At 38.3% G+C, this 20,406-nt stretch overlaps 1 protein-coding gene across 10 annotated transcripts in view; it reads right to left on the minus strand.

Annotated features, from left to right (window-relative positions):
- The window catches only part of BCAS3 (BCAS3 microtubule associated cell migration factor), a 586,592-nt gene that overhangs the window by 451,913 nt on the left and 114,273 nt on the right, over positions 1 to 20,406 (minus strand). The gene's annotated exons all lie outside the window — the stretch shown is intronic.

Raw genomic sequence — 20,406 nt, forward strand, 5'->3', positions numbered from 1 at the left:
AACAATTATGAAGTGAGATCAAAGATACAAGTATTTGAATATCTCAAATAATTCAATTTCTAAAGGCAAGATTTCAATACATTTACAGGAAAAGGAACAAAGCAAACAAAACAAAAAGGCCAAAGTGAATGGATGTATATACCATAGGCTGACCCTTTCTAAACAGATACAATTAAAGCCTAATCAAGAATCTACCAGAAATGAGATCTCATCCTAAAATATACATAAACATTCAAAATAAGATTTAAACTATAAACACAGTGTGTTCCAGACACTAAAACAGATGATGAGATCAATGTTTCCACCTTAATAAAGTATGAAAAGAGCAAGTTACATCAAATCAAAGTGAAATGGAGGAATTAACAACAAATCAATGAAATAAAACTTGGGAAAGCAAAAGAAGAAAATGAATGAAACTAAACCTAATTCCTTGAAACAGCTAATTTGAATATTCAGTATCTACAAAGGAATTGAACTCATAACTTAAAATTTCTTACAAAGAATTTCTTAAAAATGGCTTCATTTGAAAATTTTACCAGTTCTTGAAACAAGTTTAGATATCCTACATAAATTCTTTTAAAGGTAGAAGTCACCAACTTATTTTATGAGGCCGTAACACCTGATTCCCAAAATAAACAAATACTTCACAAGAAACTATATATACATTTATAATGTCTCATGAATATATGTCAAGAATTCTCAACAAAATATCAATAAGTCAAATCTAGCAATACAAAGCTAGATGAGATTCTTCCTAGAAATAAAAGACTGTTGAATAGAAGAGAACTTCTTCAACTTGATGAGGGGCATCTACAAAAAACCCACAGGTAAAAGATCAACACTTTCCTGAAAGATGAGGAACAAAGCAAAATCACCTACTCTTAACTTCAATAACCACAGATACGCAGATGACACTACCCTTATGGCAGAAAGTGAAGAGGAACTAAAGAGCCTCTTGATGAAAGTGAAAGAGGAGAGTGAAAAAGTTGGCTTAAAGCTCAACATTCAGAAAACTAAGATCATGGCATCTGATCCCATCACTTTACGGCAAATAGATGGGGAAACATTGGAAACCGTGACAGACTTTTATTTTGGGGGACTCCAAAATCACTGCAGATGATGACTATAGCCATGAAATTAAAAGACGCTTACTCCTTGGAAGAAAAGCTTTGACCAACCTAGACAGCATATTAAAAAGGAGAGACATTACTTTGCCAATAAAGGTCCATCTAATCGAAGCTATGGTTTTTTCAGTAGTCATGTATAGATGTGAGAGTTGGACTGTGAAGAAAGCTGAGCACCGAAGAACTGATGCTTTTGAACTGTGATGCTGGAGAAGACTCTTGAGAGTCCCTCGGACTGCAAGGAGATCCAACCAGTCCATCCTAAAGGAAATCAGTCCTGAATATTCATTGGAAGGACTGATGCTGAAGTTGAACTCCAATACTTTGGCCACCTGATGTGAAGAACTGACTCATTTGAAAACACCCTGATGCTGGGAAAGACTGAAGGCAGGAGAAGGGAACGACAGAGGATTAAATGGTCGGATAGCATCACTGACTTGACAGACATGAGTTTGAGTAAGCTCCAGGAGTTGGGGATGGACAGGGAGGCCTGGCATGCTGCAGTGCATGAGGTCGCAAAGAGTCGGACACGACTGAGTGACTGAACTGAACTGACCTACTCTTACCACTCCTGTTCAACAATAACAACCTAATTTTTAAATCTTTATGAAAATTCATAAAACATAGTTTGGGGTACTTTAAATGTATAAGAAAAGAGGAAATCCTGCCACTTGACAACAACATAGGTTGAGGGCATTATGCTAGGTTAAATACAAGAAAAATACTCTATGATATAATTTATATAGTGAATTTAAACAAAAATTCAACTCACAGAAAAAAGAACAGGGGCTTCCCTGGAGGTCCCGTGGTTAAGGCTCTGCGCTTCCAATGCAGGGGGTATGGGTTTGATACCTACATCCCACATGCCACGAAGCATGACCAAAGAAAACAAATGAAGGTTTTTTTTTTTTAATCCAATTTAAAAAATTTTAATAAAAAAGAATAGATTAGTAGATGCCAGAGCCCAGGTCAGGTGGGGAGGTATGAAACAGGTGAAGATAGTAGAAAGGTACAAACATGCAGTTATAAGATCAATAAGTCCTGAGAATGTGACGTACATCACGGTGAGTACAGTTAACAATGTGTGTAGGTGCTCAGGCGTGTGCACCAACTGCTTGCGACCCCATGGACTACAGTCTGCCAGGCTCCTCTTGTCCATGGAATTTCTTAGGCAAGAACAGTGGAGTGAGTTGCCATTTTCCCCCTCAGGGGCTCTTTCCCACCCAGGGATCAACTGGCTTCTGATTTTTATGCCCTGGTCGAAGTCTCAACCATTTGATTGCCAAGGAAGTCCCTGGCCATAATGTTTTAAAAGATACTTTACCATGGAAGATACATATATAGTAACTAAGGGCTTGAAAAAATGTTAAGTATCACTAATTATCAGGAAAATACAAATTAAAAGCACTAAGGGATACCACTACTACAACGACTAAGATTTTACAAGACTGCTAATTCAAGATTGCAAGACTTTCATACATTGCCACTGGGAATGCAAAAAGGTAGTCACTTTGAAAAGTAGTTTGGCAGCTTCACATAAACATATCTAAGTCATGCTGTGGGACTTTGTTATTCATAATTTTTTTTTTGCACAGTTAAATGTTGATCAAGAGATGAATGGCTAAATGTATTGTGATATATTCGAGCAACAGAATATTAATAACAGAGCAAACTATCCAACTAACAGCACAGATGAATTTCAAAACCATCATCAAGTTCTTGGGGGAAAAAAGGTCAAACATAAAAGTCTACATACTCTATGGGTCCCTTTCAGTGAAAAGCCAGAAAGGTAAAACTAATAATAGGAGGCCGATCAGTGGTTGCCAGCAGCCAGAGGAGGAGGGGAGCTACAGAAAAGCGGCATGATGGGTGCCCACTTAAAGGATGACAGAAACGGTGCTGGGTCTTGATTGTGCTAGAGATTTACACAACTGCACACAATTGGCAAAACTGAAGATGGGGAGCATCTTGTAAAACCTAAACTCCCAACGCCAAAACGGACACAAGGCAAAAATTCTTTTCTTAATGTTCCCAACTAATTAATCCAGTCCTCTGCTGAGAAGCAATGAGTTAATAATGAATGAAATTTAACATTTTGCCAGACCAACTGGGAAGGAAAAAACAGCTTGTCACCTTCAATTAGCAGCTCATTAGAGCCATGGTACACTAGAAACTTGAATTCTGATCATTTTGCTGGCATCCATACAATGTCACAACTGAGAGTCTTCCTGCAGAAAGCCTTCAATAGTAGACAAAACAAATGCTATGAAGGTTCAGTTTAGAGTTGAGTGAACAAGACGTGGTAGAGCTAAAAATTCTATTTATATATGGAAAAAAACCTCTTCTTCAATGCCTAATAGAAAAAGATAATTCATTTAAAATCAGTTTTCAGAAAGTCACACATTCATAAAGGAGTCACGCTATCTGCCAATAAGACAGTTGCGTACACGCCTGACATATCCTTTTGTTCTCTATTTTCTCTCTTTTTAAAAGCCTTGACTATTTCCCTGGGACACAGCAAGACAATCTTAATTTTCCTCATGGGTAGGCTGATGAGAAAGCTTTCCATAACATCAGCAGTATGCAAGCCCCATAACAGAAAGGACGTGTGTTGTGCTACAATATACTGGTAAGAAAATAAGCTTTCACTTTATTACTAACGTGCACCACGCAGTGTCAAATGCTGTATACAGAAGTCTTCATTAGATTTCTGGAGCTCAAATGGGTTAACATTTTTATTGGTTTGCATCTGACATTTAAACCTAAAGTTGTGACTTCACTTTAAGATAAACCTAATTAATACCTTAAGGAGAAAAAGTTCACACAGAAGTGTAGAGAATCTAATTTAGAACATAACTGAACCTATTGCAAGCAAAACCAGAGTGGGAAAGAAAAGCAGAAATGATGTAATTTGTCTTATTAAATGATTGGTTAAAGGACTCTAAACTGTGCCCAGGCACCACTGCCTTTCCAACACATAAATAATCAACAGGGGTAACATAAAGTTATTTAGTACTTTTAATGAAATATAAAATAGAAATGAATGCAAATTCTGCTTAACTGACCCTTCCTTTACCTAAGTAACTTGTTTTACAGTGAGTAACCAGGACATACATTAAAATTTTTTGCACTGGAGCAATCTGTTACCTGCTATACGCATGACTTATACACAAAAAGGAAGTTATAAAGCCTTTATTAGCAAGGGCCTAGTCCTCTCAGAGCCAAAGGTATGGAATTTACACATTTAATTCATTTCAGTGAAGAGAGTTTCCTTCAATTATTGAAAGAATACATTTTTAAAACTTCCATTACTGAAAATGAAAGGGATAAATTAAGCAATTATATAATATAAAATAGCTAAATTGAATTTCTTAAAAGCAAATCCTGAAAATATACAGAAAATAAACACCAAGAGGAAAAGACTAAGGATTTTCATCTAAATATGTGGCTTATTTTATTATTTCTTAACTTCTCTGTAATCTTTCTCATCAGATTTAAAATTTTTTTCACGTGCTTAATGTTTTAGAAAAGTTTTTGGCTCACAACAAAACTGAACAGAAAGCACAGATTTTCCCATGTGGTCTCTGCTCCCAGTCGTGCACAGTCTACTCCATTACCAACTTCCCCTACCAGAGTGGGATATTTGCTACAACCTATAATGACACATCAGAGTCACCCAATCTCCACAGTTCACAGGACGGTTCACTCTTGGTGTTATACATTGTATGGGTTTGGGACAAATTTGCAATGACATACATCCAACGTTATAGCAGCATACGTAACAGTCTCACTGCCCTAAACACCGTTTTTTGTCTTCCTGTGCATCTCTCCTAACACTCACCTTCTTACTGTCCTGCTGTTTCTGTCTTTTCCAGAATGTTGTTTACTTGGAACCATACAGTACGTAACCTTTTTAAACTGGCTTCTTTCACTTACTAATATGCTCTTAAAGGACCCCAGCCCCTTTCTTTTCTTTGAAATCTTTGAAACGATTTCAAAAGATTGAAAGGTTGTTGCTTCTCAATCACCATGTCAGGACTGACTCTTTGGGACTTCCTGGACTGCAGCACACCAAGCTCCTCTCTTCTCCACTATTTCCTGGAGTTTGCGCAAACTCATGCCCATTCAGTCCCTGATGCCATCCGACCATATCATCCTCTGTCCCCCCATCTCCTCCTGTCCTCAATCTTTCCCAGCATCAGGGTCATTTCCAGTCAGTCAGTTCTTCGCATCAGGTGGCCAAAGTATTGGAGTTTCAGCTTCAGCATCAGTTCTTCCAATGAATATTCAGGACTGATTTCCTTTAGATGTACTGGTTTTAGTCCTGAATAATATTTCATGATCTGGATGTACCACATTTTATTTATCCTTTGACCCACTGAAGGACATTTTCAGTTCAGTTCAGTCACTCAGTCATGTCTGTCTCTTTGCAACCTCATGGACTATAGCACGCCAGGCTTCCCTGTTCATCACCAACTCCCAGAGCTTACTCAAACTCATGTCCAGCAAGTTGGTGATGCCATCCAACCATCTCATCCTCTGTTGTCCCCTTTTCATCCTGACTTCAATCTTTCCCAGCATCAGGGTACTTTCAAATAGGTCACTTCTTCGCATCAGGTGGCCAAAAGCATTTGGAGTTTCAGCTTCAGCATCAGTCCTTCCAATGAATATTCAGGACTGATTTCCTTTAGGATGGACTGGTTGGATCTCCTTGCAGTCCAAGGGACTCTCAACAGTATTCTCCAACAACACAGTTCAAAAGCATCAATTCTTCGGCGCTCAGCTTTCTTTATAGTCCAACTATCACATCCATACATGACCATTGGAAAAACCATAGCCTTGACTAGACAGACTTTTGTTGGTGAAGTATTTTTACCATGCTGTCTAGGTTGGTCATAACTTTTCTTCCAAGGAGTAACCATCTTTTAATTTCACCATCTGCAGTGATTTTGGAGCCCAAAAAAACAAAGTCTGTCACTATTTCCATTGTTTCCCCACCTATCTGCCATGAAGTGATGGGACTGGATGCCATGATCTTAGTTTTCTGAATGTTGAGTTTTAAGCCAACTTTTTCACTCTCCTCTTTCACTTTCCTCAAGAGGCTCTTTAGTTCCTCTTAATTTTCTGCCATAAGAGTGGTATCAGCTGCATATCTGAGGTTACTGATATTTCTCCTGGCAATCTTAATTCCAGCTTGTGCTTCATCCAGCCCAACATTTCTCATGATTTGTTCTGCATATAAGTTGAATAAGCAGGGTGACAATATCCAGCCTTCATATACTCCTTTCTGTACATGGAACCAGTCTGTTGTTCCATGTCCAGTTCTAAGTGTTGCTTCCTGATCTGCATACAGATTTCTCAAGAGGCAGTAGGTGGTCGGGTATTCCCATCTTTTGAAGAATTTTCCAGTTTGTTGGGATCCACACAGTCAAAGGCTTTGGCATAGTCAATAAAGCAGAAGTAGATGTTTTTCTGGAACTCTCTTGCTTTTTCAATGAGCCAACAGATGCTGGCAATTTGATCTCTGGTTCTTCTGCCTTTTCTAAAACCAGCTTGAACATCTGGAAGTTAATTCCTTCATCCCGGGACCATGCCTGCGGAATGAGAAGCCGCATTAGGAATTACTGACAGTTAATGGTTCATGTACTACTGAAGCCTCACTTGGCGAATTTTGAGCATTACTTTGCTAGTGAATGAGATGAGTGCAATTGTGCAATTGTTTGAACATTCTTTGGTATTGCCTTCCTTGGGGACTAGAGTGAAAACTGACCTTTTCTAGTCCTTTGACCACTCCTGAGTCTTCCAAATTTGCTGGCATATTGAGTGTAGCATTTTCACAGCATCATCTTTTAGGATTTGAAATAGCTCAACTGGAATTCCATCACCTTCACTAGCTTTGTTCGTAGTGATGCTTCCTAAGGCCCACTTGATTTCACATTCCAGGATGTCTGGCTCTAGGTGAGTAATCATACCATAGTGGTTATCTGGGTCATGAAGATCTTTTTTGTATAGTTCTTCTGAGTATTCTTGCCACCTCTTCTTAATATCTTCTGCTTCTGTTAGGTTCATACTATTTCTGTCCTTTACTGTGCCCATCTTTGCATGGAATGATCCCTTGGTATATCTAATTTTCTTGAAGAGATCTCTAGTCTTTCCCATTCTATTGTTTTCCTTTATTTCTTTGCACTGATCACTGAGGAAGGCTTTCTTCTCTCTCCTTGCCATTCTTTGGAACTCTGCATTCAAATGGGTCTATCTTTCCTTTTCTCCTTTGCCTTTCACGTCCTTTCTCTTCTCAGCTATTTGTAAGCCCTCCTCAGAAAACCACTGTATTTCTTTTTTGGGGGGATGGTCTTGATCACTGCTTCCTGTACAATGTCACCTCCTTCCATAGTTCTTCTGGCACTCTGTCTATCAGCTCTAATCCCTTGAATCTATTTCTCACTTCCACTGTATAATCGTAAGGGGTTTGATTTATGTCATACCTGAATGGTCTAGTGGTTTTCCCTACTTTCTTCAATTTAAGTCTGAATTGGGCAACAAGGAGCTCATGATCTGAGCCACGGTCAGCTCCCGGTCTTGTTTTTGCTGACTGTATAGAGCTTTTCCATCTTTGGCTGCAAAGAATATAATCAATCTGATTTCAGTTTTGACCACCTGGTGATGTCCATGTGCAGAGTCTTCTCTTGCGTTGTTGGAAAAGAGTATTTGCTATGACCAGTGCATTCTCTTGGCAAAACTCTTATTAGCCTTTGACCTACTTCGTTTTGTACTCCAAGGCCAAATTTGCCTGTTACTCCAGGTATCTATCGGAGAAGGCAATGGCACCCCACTCCAGTACTCTTGCCTGGAAAATCCCATGGATGGAGGAGCCTGGAAGGCAGCAGTCCATGGGGTCACTGAGGGTCGGACATGACTGAGTGACTTCACTTTCACTTTCCACTTTCATGCACTGGAGAAGGAAATGGCAACCCACTCCAGTGTTCTTGCCTGGAGAATCCCAGGGACGGGGGAGCCTGTTGGGCTGCCGTCTATGGGGTCACACAGAGTCAGACACGACTGAAGTGACTTAGCAGATTAGCAGCCACGTATCTATGACTTCCTAGTTCTGCATTCCAGTGCCCTATTTTGAAAAGGACATGTTTTTGGGTGGTAGTTCTAGAAGGTCTTGTAGGTCTTCACAGAATCATTCAACTTCAGCTTCTTCAGCATTACTAGTTGGGGCATAGACTTGGATTACTGTGATACTGAATGGTTTGCCTTGGAAACAAACAGAGATCATTCTGTCATTTTTGAGATTGCATCCAAGTACTGCATTTCAGACTCTTCTGTTGACTATGATGGCTACTCCATTTCTTCTAAGGGACTCTTGCCCACAGTAGTAGATATAATGGTCATCTAAGTTAAATTCACCCATTCCCGTCCATTTTAGTTTGCTGATTCCTAAAATGTCGATGCTCACTCTTATCATCTTCTGTTTGACCACAATGGAAACAGTGACAGACTTTATTTTTTTGGGCTCCAAAATCACTGCAGATGGTGACTATAGCCATGAAATTAAAAGACCCTTACTCCTTAGAAGAAAAGGTATCACCAACCTGCTGCTGCTGCTGCTAAGTCGCGTCAGTCGTGTCCGACTCTGTGTGACCCCATAGACGGCAGCCCAACAGACTCCCCCGTCCCTGGGATTCTCCAGGCAAGAACACTGGAGTGGGTTGCCATTTCCTTCTCCAATGCATGAAAGTGAAAAGTAAAAGTGAAGTCGCTCAGTCGTGTCCGACTCTTCGGGACCCCATGGACTGCAGCCTACCAGGCTCCTCTGTCCATGGGATTTTCCAGGCAAGAGTACTGGAGTGGGTTGCCATTGCCTTCTCCAATGACCAACCTAGACAGCATATTAAAAAAACAGAGACATTACTTTGCCAACAAAGGTCTATCTAGTCAAGGCTATGGTTTTTCCAGTAGTCATGTATGGATGTGAGAGTTGGACTATAAAGAAAGCTAAGCACCAAAGAATTGATGCTTTTGAACTGTTTTGTTGGAAAAGACTCTTGAGAGTTCCTTGGACTGTAAGGAGATCCAACCAATCCACCCTAAAGGAAATCAGTCCTGAATATTCATTGGAAGGACTGATGCCGAAGCTGAAATTCCAATACTTTGGCCACCTGATGCGAAGAACTGACTCATCTGAAAAGACTCCGATGCTGAGAAAGATTGAAGGTGGGAGGAGAAGGGGATGAAAGAGGATGAGATGGTTGGATGGCATCAACGACTCAATGGACATGAGTTTGAGTAAGCTCCGGGAGTTGGTGATAGACAGGGAGGCCTGGTGTGCTGCACTCCATGGGGTCGCAAAGAGTCAGACATGACTGAGCGACATCACTTTCACTTTTCACTTTCATGCCTTGGAGAAGGAAATGGCAACCCACTCCAGTGTTCTTGCCTGGAGAATCCCAGGGACGGGGGGAGCCTGGTGGGCTGCCATCTATGGTGTCACACAGAGTTGGACACGACTGAAGAGACAGCAGCAGCAGTAGCAGCAGCAGCAAGTTTTATTCAGAAAATTGAATCTGTACAGGAAAAACCTCAGAAAAATTTCCAGAATGAAAAAACAAATAAAAGATGAAGTGAAAGACAGCAGATTAAAATAACTGAACATAGAGATTCGACTTATAAAAATTCATAATCCTCAAGGATGCAGTGTCAATCTCTACCTGATAGTTTTCAGCAAGCTAGCCTTCTCTGCTTCTTCTACAAGCCCAATCACATAAGCCAATTCCTTGAAATGAAAATCACATGTGTTTGTGTGTGTGTGTATACTGAATGATATGCTGCGGAATCTAGAATATAGCACATATGACCAGAGTCAATGCTTGCTCAACAAAGAACTATGACTTTTGACTTCACAAGCCAGAGGTAAAGGCTAAGGCACAATGGTAGGTGGTATCATGACACATTCAAAGGGCTGCCCCAAATACAGTCTTTACAAAAGGTGCTTAAAAAAGTCAATAAACGATGCACGGCTATCGACCTCAAAAAGCAAAAGAGCAAACCCTGGGAAAGGGGCACAATATGATGTTCAAAGTTGACACATTACTATATTCAAAATGTCCACTGTTACATAAAGAATTGCAATGTGCACAAAGAAACAGGAAGGTATGGCCCATCCAAAGAACAAAAATAAACTGTGAGGAAATGACATTGAAGAACCTACACGAAGAATTTAAATCAATTGTCATAAATAAGCTCAAAGAGCTGAAAGAAATCACAGACCAAGAATAAAGGAGAAAAATGAATTCACAAATTAAGACTATCAATAAGATATTGGTACATTAGGACAAAGGAATCACAAAGAAATAATGGAACAGAACACTTTACTGTTCTTTAGTCACTAAGTTGCATCTGACTCTTTTGCAACTATAGACCACCAAGGTCCTCTGTCCATGGGATTTTCCAGGTAAGAATACTGGAGTGGGTTGCCATTTCTTTTTCCAAAGGATCTTCCCAACCCAGGGATCAAACCTACATCTCCTGCATTGGCAGGCAAATTCTTTACCATTAAGCCACCAGGGAAGCCCAAAAACTAAAATGAAAAAGGCACCGAAGGTTTCAAAGTACACCTGAAGAACAGAAAAGGCTCAGAAAGAATTTCCAAACTTGAAAATAAGATGAGGGAAATTACACATCAGAGTTGCAGAATGAAAACAAACAAAAATAAACACAGCTTAAGTTTAACAATATACACCAACTAAACTTAACCAACCTATAGAAGACTCCACCCAATAATGACAAAATACACATTCTTTTATGTTAGCCACAAAACAAGTTTCCCTAAATTTAAAAACAATGAAAACAATCTCTCTAACCAAGCTGGAATGAAGTTACAAATCAAAAGCAAAAGGAAAACTGGAAATTCACAAATATGTGACATTAAACATGGCATTTCAAACAATCACCATGTCACAAATATGTGGAATTAAATAATAAACCCTTAACAGTCAACATCACATTAACAGAATGAAAGGGGGAGAAACAACATGATCATCTCAACTGATACAGAAAAAACAACTGCCAAAATTCAACACCCTTTCATGATAAAAAACATACAGGAAACTAGGAATACTCCGGGTCGAAATCCGGGAGTTGGTGATGGACAGGGAGGGTCAAAACTCCGGGAGTTGGTGATGGACAGGGAGGCCTGGCGTGCTGCGATTCATGGGGTCGCAAAGAGTCGGACACAACTCAGCGACTGATCTGATCTGATCTGATCTGATGCAAATATGATAAAGGGCACTTGCAAAACACTGCACTCAGGGACAAAAGACTGAATGTTTTTCCTCTAATATCTGAAACAAAAAATGGATGCCTATAGTCAACACTCTATTGAAAGATCTAACCAAAGCAATTAGGCAAGAAAAAGAAACTGAAAACGCCTAAGTTGTAGAAGAAATAAAACTCTATTCACAGACATGATCTATATATAGAAAACTCTTAAGAAGTCACAGAATAGTACTAGAAATGATAAATTCAGGAAAATTTCAGTGTACAGATCAACATATATAAACCAGTAATTACCAACCCAAAATAAAAGAAAGCAGTTCTAGTTACAATAGCAATACAATCTCTACCAACATTCCAATGGCTTTTGCAGAAATGAAAAGTCAACCTAAAAGGAAACGAAATTGCAAGAGGCCCCAAAAAGCCAAACAAAAGAAAAAAGAAAAAAATTGAACTCACATTATCTGATTAAAAAAATTACAACAAAGCTATATTAATCAAAACACTGTGATACTGACATTAGACACATAAATCAATGGACTAAAATTCAGAGTCCAAAAATAAACCCATATATGTATGATCAATTAATTTTTCAAAACAATACCAAATATCTTTAGTAAATGGGCTGGGAAAACTGAAGTTTATATGCAAAATTTGGACTACTATCTTATTTACTTTGGCTGCATCACGAGGCATATGGGATGTTAGTTCCCTGACCAGGGATCAAACCCACTTTCTCTGCATTGGAAGCGTTAAGTCTTAACCACTGGACCACCAGGGAAGTACTGCTATCTTAAAATCATATATTAAAATTAACTTAAAAAAAATTAACTCAAAATGTATTAAAGACCTATGTATAAGAGCTAAAACTATACAAGAAGAAAATATAAGGGTAAACCTCCAAAATATTTGACAATATTTTCGTGACACCAAAAGCACAAGTAACAAAAGAAAAAATTACGTTATCCTACTATTTAAAACTGTTGTGTATCACAGACATTGCCTTACAAATTAAAAAACAATCAAAAAATAGAAAATATTTGCAAATTGTGTATCAGATAAGGGTCTAGTATCCAGACTGTATTGAGAACTCTTGCTATTCAACATTTAGAAGACAAACAACTCAATTACAAACTGAGCAGAGGACACAAACAGACGTTTCTCCAAAGAAGATATACAAACAGCCAAGCATGTGAAAAGATTATCAATATCATTGATCAGTGGTGAAAGGCAGATCAAAACCACAATGAGATATTACTTCACAACCCTCTAGGTTGGTCGTAACAAAACAACTGAAAAGGAGGAGGTGTTTGTAAGGACACACAAAAAGGAGAATCCTGGTCCATTACTGGTGAGAATACAAAATGGTACAGTTGCTGTGAAACACGGTTTGGTGGTTCCTCAAAAAGCTGAAGACAGAATTACCATATGACCCAACAATTCCACTCCTAGGTATATACCAAGAAATGAAAGCATGTGTCGACACAAAAACATGTATATGAACATTCATATCAGCACTGTTCATAATAACCACAAAGTGGAAACAACCCATATGTCATTTTAAATGATGAGTGCATTAACAAACTGTAGTATCCACATACAATGTAGAATTATGGTGCCTTAAAAAGAATGAAGTTCCAACCATATGACACTCTAGAAAAGGCAAATGTGTGGGGACAGTAAAAAGATGTACTACTACTTCAAAATAACATTCAGTTGCCTTTTCACTTACTTATTTGAATATTAAATTTCAGCAATCTAGAGTAATGATTTACTGTTTAAGCTTTCAATCTAATTTCTTTAAGTCATATATGGACAATTATGTTAAATTAACACACATGTAAATAAATTTTTACTATTATAAACTACTCTGAACCAAATCTGAGTGGGCTTCCATTTCTCATGTTCTTCCATAACACACTACAATTGTTGGTATCCTTTTCAGTTGGTTTTATATACAGATAATGCTATACACGTTGTAAACATGGTGAACTATTCTGACAGTCTGTTTCAAATGCAACAATTGCTATTTAAGGCAAAAGTCAGCAATACAGTGAGGCCTAATTAAATGCACCATTAAACGGAGCAAGGAGCATGTATTGGTCAAAGAACAGGAATTAAGTAAGAGTTTTAGGTATGTGTAGTTAAGTATTCCTAGTTAAGCATTCCTATCGAAGTACATCTTTTCATAAAGAATCAATAATCCCTTTTCTAATGTCAAATACTCAGTCAATATCATCTAGAAAATGAGGAATGACCTAGGTATCTTGGGCTTTCTGTGAAGACTTAGAATAATGCTGAGTAATTGAGCTTCTTTTTACTTATATAATTAGTAATTATACAATAAACATATATACACTTAATATATATACAGTTAACGCACAGAAGAATGATGATGGTGATCCAACACTTACATTGTTGAAATTTAAAAACGACTGAAAATAATATATTACCTAGGTGCAAACTATTTTTTATGCCTGACAGAAATAAGAATCACAAATAATATATATTAAGCCTCTAAACTTATAATTTTCTATCAAAAATACTTAAATTTTGAGTCTTGGAGTCTACTTTTGAAGTTTCTTAACAATATTTTTTCCTAATATTCATATATATTATTAGAATCATAGCCATCTCTTACTCTAGACAATGTTTTAAAAAGTTTTTTTTATAATGCGATACAATGAGCATCACGTTAAAGCAATGTGAGATATGGCTTTTATGATTTGAAAGTTCTAAATATTAATACCATTTTCCTTTACAAAAACTTTTATTGTTTTTATTCATTATATTTAACAGATTGAACCAAAATTAGGAAAAGCGGAACAAAGTATTTGAAAAAGTGACATTTTCCAAGAATGTGCATGTATAAGTGAAACACAAAATAGCAAAGACATTTTAAATCTACCACAAATTGCAAGAAGCATGGAAACACTTATTTTTAAATGGGAAAAAGCTGCACAACCTTCAACATGTGTTACTGAATCTAATCCTTTAAATATAAGAGGAAAAATTTTGATAGTATTACATTATTTGTATTCTTATTCTGCTCCTAAAGAACAAAAGCCAGTTGGTGGCATTTATTTATTAAGTAATTAAAAAGAAAAAGCCAAGTAAATGGAAACTGAACCATATTAAAGGCTAAATTTTTGATTAGCCTAGTTAATAACAACATTTTTTCTTCTGCAAAGTTCAGAATAAACACTGGATAATTAAACCTTCCAACACTACTACAAGTTGAGAGAGTGGTATTAATAATGCTTTTACATGGGGCGGTACCCAGGCAAGAAGGAGTAAGTCTCCATACAAAAACAGGAGGCAATGTAAAATTTGGCTTGGAATCAGATGCTCTTCAATAGGGTCACACACTAAATAAGAAGCAAAGACGTAACACACTATATATATATATTTTTAAGTAAGTTTCTGTTGTTTGCAATTAAATACAAAGATTAGTTAGAAATATTCTACCTTCAGGGAGATTTCAAAAACAATTAACTGGTTTGTTTTTAAGGACAGAAAATAGTTTTAACACAAGGAAATATGTTTAATATACCACCGTGGAAAAAAGTGCAATGAAAATTCAAACTACAGAAGAGATGTTACAGGGAACAAAAAAGTCTGCAGATTAGTTCATATATCCATATACAAACAATGTAAACATTATATAATTTACACATTTATGATACTGTTTTTCATTTATGCCTAAACAATTTTTGTCCACTAAACACTATTCCTAAATACAATACTTAAAATTTTGTTTAGGAAAAATTTTCAAAACTTTATAGAGTGTGGTACAGATAAACAAATTTATATTCCAAATCCAACCCCCACTGCTAGTTTCACCAGAATACAGCCACACCCATTTATTTATTTGCTATGGCTAAGTTGAGTAGTTGCCACAGAAATTATATGGTTCTCTGAGTGCTTCCTATACAGAAAAAAAAAATCTTTACTGACCCCTGTAACACAGTTCTCCATTTCTAGTGTGGAGAAGACTTTTCTCAGGGTCTTTTAAGTATACACCTCAGTAGAGGACAAATATAAGGTGAGCCTGAGTTCCTGAAATATAGAACTCTACAATGATATATTTTGGGATTAACCATTTTCATGCCTGACATTTCCTCCACTGCATTACTTCACTTTTCTTTATTTGGGAACTATACAAATATTCTAATTTTATTCCCATTTTCCCCAAGCTCTCATTTTACTCAGCTTTCTATCTAGTCTTCCTTCTCTACTTTGTAATTCCTTTTATCAGTTCTGTGATGAATTTGTGAGGCTTTTTCCTTCTGTTTCTTCCTATAGGTCATGTCTCTCATATTATCTCACCCTGCTTTCCCAAAGTTCTTGTATTTCTGCTTTGTGCTCTTTATAGCAATGATTCTGAAATACCTATTTGCAATTATGAACTACTCCATGGCAACATTATTCTATTGACTGGTCTTCATTTACCAATAACTATTCTCTAAGGACTTTCCATTTGTACATTTCATGTTAAGTTTTCCAAGATCAGTAGTCTTTGACTCTTTGCAAACCCCATGGACTCTAGCCTGCCAAGGCTCTTCTGCCCATGGGATTCTCCAGGCCAAAATACTGGAATGGGTAGACTCCCTTCTCCAGGGGAATCTTCCCAACCCAGGAACTGAACCAAGGTCTCCTGCACTGCTGGAGATTCTTTATCATCTGAGCCACCAGGGAAGCCCAAAGTTGTTCCTAATACTGCTTATTATCTTTATCATACCATAAGATCTGTAGTAATGCCCTTTCGTTTACTCTTGATGTTTATAATTTGTATGTTCTATTTTTCTTGATTGTCATACTAAAAGGTTATCAATTTTACTGGTATTTTAAAAAAACTAGTTTTTCACTTAACTGATTTTCTGCTGTTTGTCCATTTCTTTTCATTAAATTCCATTTATCATTTCCTTCCTTCTACTTATTTTAGGTAAACTTGCTCCTCTTTTTTAGATGCTTAAGGTGAAAGGTTTAGACCTTTCTTCATGCCAAACATGAGCATTTAGTGCTATAAATATCCCCGTCCACATATGCTGTGTTCTTCATTCTTTCAGATCAAAATCTGCTCTATTTTCTCCTGATCTCTGTTTGACCGTTTTTTAATTTCTAAACATTGTACAGGTTTTACAGACACATGTTTATTACTGAATTCTAACTTAATTGCATGGTGGTTATAAAAAATACTCTGAGACTTGCTGTAACATCCAGCATATGATCAGTCTTGGTCAATGTTCTATGTACAGTATGCGGATGTAGTATTCTACACATATCAGGTGAGTCAAATTGATGTTGTACTAAAAGTTGATGTCTTCTATATTCTGACTGATTTCCTATCTCCTAGGTCCACCATTTGCTAAAAGAGGATTGCTCATCTCTGACTTTAATTGTTTCACTATTTGCCTTTCAGCTGTAATATTGCTTCATGTATTTTAAAACATAATTGAAAAGTCATTTTTTAAAAGACTGAACATATTCCAGGAAGAACAAATAAATATATGTCAGTCATCACAACTAAAGAAATAAATATTAAATAATAAAATACTCATTACACATGGGTAGGTATTTTTATAGTATATAGTGTGTTAGTCATTCAGTACTATCTGACTCTTTGTGACACTATGGACTATACTCGGCCAGGCTCCTCTGTCCATGGAATTCTGCAAACAAGAATACTGGAGTGGGTTTATATTCCCTTCTCCAGGGTATCTTCCTGACCAGGGATCGAAGCCAGGTCTCCCACACTGCAGGCAGATTCTGTACCATCTGAGTCACCGAGGAAGCCCATTTTATAGTATTTAAGTATGCCAAAGCCTTTGACTTGATTATCACAATAAACTGTGGAAAATTCTGAAAGAGATGGGAATACCCGACCACCTGACCTGCCTCTTGAGAAACCTATATGCAGATCAGGAAGCAACAGTTCGAACTGGACATGGAACAACAGACTGGTTCCAAATAAGAAAAGGAGTACATTAAGGCTGTATACTGTCACCCTGCTTATTTAACTTCTATGAAGAGTACATCATGAGAAACGCTGGGCTTGAAGAAGCAACAAGCTAGAATCAAGACTGACAGGAGAAATATCAATAACCTCAGATATGCAGATGACACCACCCTTATGGCAGAAAAGTGAAGAGGAACTAAAAAGCCTCTTGATGAAAGTGAAAGAGGAGAGTGAAAAGCTTGGCTTAAAGCTCAACATTCAGAAAACGAAGATCATGGCATCTGGTCCCATCACTTCATGGCAAATAGATGGGGAAACAGTGGAAAGAGTGTCAGACTTTATTTTTGGGGGCTCCAAAATCACTGAAGATGGTGACTGCAGCCATGAAATTAAAAGACGCTTACTCCTTGGAAGGAAAGTTATGACCAACCTAGATAGCATATTGAAAAGCAGACATTACTTTGCCAACAAAGGTCCGTCTAGTCAAGGCTATGGTTTTTCCAGTGGTCATGTATGGATGTGAGAGTTGGACTGTGAAGAAAGTTGAGCACCAAAGAACTGATGTTTTTGAACTGTGGTGTTGGAGAAGACTCTTGAGAGTCCCTTGGACTGCAAGGAGACCCAACCAGTCCATTCTGAAGGAGATCGGCCCTGGGATTTCTTTGGAAGGAATGATGCTAAAGCTGAAACTTCAGTACTTTGGCCACCTCATGCGAAGAGCTGACTCACTGCAAAAGACTCTGATGCTGGGAGGGATTGGGGGCAGGAGGAAAAGGGGATGACAGAGGATAAGATAGCTGGATAGCATCACCGACTCGATGGACGTAAGTTTGAGTGAACTCCGGGAGTTGGTGATGGACAGGGAGGCCTGGCGTGCTGTGATTCATGGGGTCGCAAAGAGTTGGACACGACTGAGCGACTGAACTGAACTGAACTGAACTGAAGTATGGGTAAGTTTAGAGACCGGAGAAGGCAATGGCACCCCACTCCAGTACTCTTGCCTGGAAAATCCCATGGTCAGAGGAGCCTTGTAGGCTGCAGTCCATGGGGTCGCGAACAGTCAGACACGACTGAGTGACTTCACTTTCGCTTTTCACTTTCATGCATTGGAGAAGGAACTGGCAACCCACTCCAGTTTTCTTGCCTGGAGAATCCCAGGTAGGGGGAGCCTGTCTACGGGGTCACACAGAGTCGGACACAACTGAAGCGACTTAGTAGCAACAGCAGCAAATTTAGAGACAGAGGGGTAAAAATCTAAGGCAACTACAAATAAACTGGATTAAAGTTCTAGTCACGTAGGAGGTATGGTACTCTGCTGGAAATAAAAGAGCTTTAAACAAAGATATGAATATTTGGAACAGCTAATTTTTCAACTTCTATTACATCTATTTATTTAATACACCATCCAAATCTAAATAGTTCAATATTCTGACATCTGTTAAGAAAAGAAAATTTTTCAGTGGGTAGAAAGTTAAAGTGCAATCGTTCAAGAATAGAGCAAAATCTTCCAAATCTCCAAGAGATCATTAGATCTCTTTTCCCAATAACACAAGGGACAAGTTTGTCAACCTGGCAAACATCTCTTCAAACCTCAAAATCTGAGGATATACCACCCCCCCAAAAAAAAATCATTAAAAATCAGAACATTTTAAAGCCTCTCAACTGGTTTTAACCAGACTAAAGAGGTACAGGTGAAATATATCCTAATTACCATTCTATATAACATGATAAATTTGGAAAACTCAGCAGTGGCCACAGGACTGGAAAAAGTCAGTTTTCATTCCAATCCCAAAGAAAGGCAATGCCAAAGAATGCTCAAACTACCTCACAATTGCACTCATCTCACACGCTAGTAAAGTAATGCTCAAAATTCTCCAAGCCAGGCTTCAGCAATACGTGAACCGTGAACTTCCTGATGTTCAAGCTGAATTTAGAAAAGGCGGAGGAACCAGAGACCAAATTGCCAACATCCGCTGGATCATGGAAAAAGCAAGAGAGTTCCAGAAAAACATGTATTTCTGCTTTATTGACTATGCCAAAGCCTTTGACTGTGTGGATCACAATAAACTGTGGAAAATTCTGAAAGAGATGGGAATACCAGACCACCTGACCTGCCTCTTGAGAAACCTGTATGCAGGTCAAGAAGCAAGAGTTAGAACTGGACATGGAACAACAGACTGGTTCCAAATAGGAAAAGGAGTATGTCAAGGCTGTATATTGTCACCCTGCTTATTGAACTTATATGCGAGTACATCAAGAGAAACGCTGGGCTGGAGGAAGCACAAGCTGGAATCAAGATTGCCAGGAGAAATATCAATAACCTCAGATATGCAGATGACACCACCCTTATGGCAGAAAGTGAAGAGGAACTAAAAAGCCTCTTGATGAAAGTGAAAGAGGAGAGTGAAAAACTTGCCTTAAAGCTCAGCACTCAGAAAACTAAGATCATGGCATCTGGTCCCATCACTTCATGGCAGATAGATGGGGAAACAGTGGAAACAGCGGCTGACTTTATTTTTCTGTGCTCCAAAATCACTGCAGATGGTGATTGCAGCCATGAAATTAAGAGACATTTACTCCTTGGAAGGAAAGTTATGACCAACCTAGTCAGCATATTAAAAAGCAGAGACAGTACTTTGTCAACAAAGGTCCGTCTAGTCAAGGCTATGGTTTTTCCAGTGGTCATGTATGGATGTGAGACTTGGACTATAAAGAAAGCTGAGCACCGAAGAATTGATGCTTTTGAACTGTGGTGTTGGAGAAGACTCTTCAGAGTCCCTTGGACTGCAAGGAGAGCCAACCAGTCCATCCTAAAGGAGATCAGTCCTGGCTGTTCATTGGAAGGACTGATGTTGAAGCTGAAACTCCAATATTTTGGCCACCTGATGCGAAGAGTTGACTCACTGGAAAAGACCCTGATGCTGGGAAAGATTGAGGACAGGAGGAGAAGGGGATGACAGAGGATGAGATGGTTGGATGGCATCACCGACTGAATGGACATGGGTTTGGGTGAACTCCAGGAGTTGGTGATGGACAGGGAGGCCT

Source organism: Bos taurus, chromosome 19, assembly GCF_002263795.3.
Source record: "Bos taurus isolate L1 Dominette 01449 registration number 42190680 breed Hereford chromosome 19, ARS-UCD2.0, whole genome shotgun sequence".
NCBI lineage: Eukaryota > Metazoa > Chordata > Mammalia > Artiodactyla > Bovidae > Bos > Bos taurus.